This window comes from Dendrobium catenatum, unplaced genomic scaffold (assembly GCF_001605985.2).
Source record: "Dendrobium catenatum unplaced genomic scaffold, ASM160598v2 fragScaff_scaffold_1643, whole genome shotgun sequence".
Lineage (NCBI taxonomy): Eukaryota > Viridiplantae > Streptophyta > Magnoliopsida > Asparagales > Orchidaceae > Dendrobium > Dendrobium catenatum.
Genome location: NW_021320105.1, coordinates 142118 through 144836, shown reverse-complemented (window position 1 = coordinate 144836; position 2719 = coordinate 142118). Strand labels below are relative to the sequence as shown.

At 26.5% G+C, this 2719-nt stretch overlaps 1 pseudogene; it reads right to left on the bottom strand.

The window, feature by feature from the left end:
* Positions 1 to 526: 526 nt before the first annotated feature.
* Positions 527 to 623, bottom strand: LOC114581308 (annotated as a pseudogene).
* Between the last annotated feature and the right edge of the window lie 2096 nt (positions 624 to 2719).

The window sequence follows — 2719 nt, the reverse complement described above, 5'->3', positions numbered from 1 at the left end:
ATTATTTGGTTTCTAATTGTATTTGATATATATTATTGTATGCTTGGAAGATCTAGCAAGGAGCTATTATTGTTTGATCTGGAAATAGAAATAAACCTTACAAAAAATTAAAAATCCAAAAAATTTTCAACCATGTCTGACCCAGTTCAAGATCAAGATCATACCAGAGCACTTATGGAGTATATTAATCCTATAGTAAAAGGAATCCATCAGAGTATCAATAGACCTACTATCTCGCTTATAATTTTGAACTAAATCTGACTATTATCCTAATGATTCAAAAATTCCAGTTTCAAGGAACTCTAGTTGAAGATCCATACTTATATTTAAACAATTTCTTGGAAATATATGCAACCTTTAAGTATAATGATGTCAGTGATGATGTCATTAAATTTAGGCCATTCTAATTTTCTCTAAGGGACAAGGCTAAAATGTGGTTAAACTCTTTGTCCCCAAGCTCTATAAACACTTGGAATGAGTTATCATATAAATTCCTAGCAAAGTATTTTCCACCTTAAAAACTGTTAAACATAGAAATGATTTGCCCAATTTGAAGAAGAATCCTTTTATGAAAGTTAAGAGAGATTTTAGGATATGCTTAAAAAATGCCCTCACCATACTTTAGTTAATTGGTTATTTATTCAAATATATTATAATAGATTTGTAGGATCACTTACATCGATCATAAATGTTGTAGATGGAGGATCATTAATGTTTAAGCCAATTGAGGATGCTCATGAATTGATAGAAGAAAACTTTACTAATAATCTCTAGTCGGCCTACTAATAGAGTGAAGTCTAAGAGAGTAGTTAGAATTAATAAATTAAATGCTTTGTCAAATCTTACTACTCAAGTAGCTGCTATTTCAAAGAAAGTAGACACTATTGTAGTTAACTCTAGATCTAGCTCATCTATATAATTAGAAGTGACACAATTGCATTATGTTGAGCATACTAGTTCTTTAGGTATTAAAAATATGAATTTGATTGAATGATAAAATATCCTTACTCGAATACATACAATCTAGGTGGGAGAAACCAACTTAATTTTAGTTGGTCAACTAATGTTGGGAGAAATACCCAATGGAATTTAGAATAATCTAATCAAGGGTGAAATTGGAATATTATTCAATAATTTTTTTGTAAATCCTATACCATCTTAATATCCAGTATTTAATTAAAATAACTTGTATGGAAATAGAAATGCAAATTTGGAAGAGGTAGTAATTCAGTTGGGAACTCAATTACAAACTCAAGCTGATTCAATAAAAAACTTGGGAACTCAAATAGGATAGTTTATAATTTCTTTCTATAGTAGACCATTGAAGTTAACACTAAAAATAAAGGAAAAGAATATAGTGAAAATTACTTAAGGAGTGGTAATGATGTATCCTAGCTAAATTGATAAATTTTAGCATGTACACCTGAAGCTTATAAACTTAGCACTTAGGGGAGGCAACCCACTTATGTTTGATGTTTATTTTAGATAAACACTATAAACTTAATGTTGATGGGAGGCAACCCACTTGTTTTTGTTGTTTTGAATTATTATTAGTACCCTATATTTGTTTTATATTATTTTACATCTTATTAAATTTCCTATGTTCAAATTATTGCATATTGTTCTCTATAGTTATTGCACTTGATTTCCTATTTAGACAAAAAAAAAGTATTTAAAAAATATGTAAAATTAAGATAATAATAAAACTCTAAATTATATTTTGAATGAACATTACAAAATAATGCATATTTTTATAAACTTAATAAGAAACTAATCTAGAATATTTATGTTATTAACTTAATTTTGAATTTAAAAACTATACATTAATTTATATTGATACCTGAATTGAAAATGAATAAGTAGATTTATGGATTGGATATAAGTAGCTTAACTAAAGGAAATCCTATTTAAATTTGAAGTTATAACTAGAGAATTTATTGAATCCTTACATTAATTCAAAAGGATTGCAAGAGAAGAAAAGCAAAAACTAATATTTAGAATTATTGACCACGTACTTTACAAAATAAAAAAGGAAAGAAAGATAGAAAAAAAATAAAATGGAAATTTTTCAAAATGAAAAAGATAATTATATTCAAAAATTGGTATTATTTGTAGCTTGATTTCAATTCCATCCTTCTATAACTAAAAAGGATAAAATAAGTAAATTAGTACATGTGATAAAGAAATTATGAATTATTTATTTAAATTATGAGTAACTAATCCTTAAATTACATTATCCATTCTATATTCATTAGTCAATTTTATATTTTTGAAGATAGTGAATAAATTCAAAAAAAAAAAAGCAATCACAAGGATGACTAATTGGGATAGATGTCAAGTCTTTTAAAATTTGAATTATAAGTTGTTCATTCCAGATTACTTCTAAATAATATTGTATTATCCTACATTTTAGTAATTTTAGTTTGCCAATTTTTGCTTTGTCTACTAAGGTGATCAAGGAGTGAACATATGTATTACTTGAGGACCAGTAAGAACTATCCTTTGTGTGTGTGTGTTGTACAACCCACTTCATGCTTAACAAATTAAAAAATTCATGAATAAAAATATAATTATATGTTGACACACTCTATTTCTTGGTCTCCATAGTGTAGAGAGATTTTTCACTTTCAACTCTTTTAGCCTTAATTAAAAATTCCCTTATCTGAAATCCATCATGTGTTTTCCTATAACAAAAGATTAAAAAAAAAGTTTCCTGAAC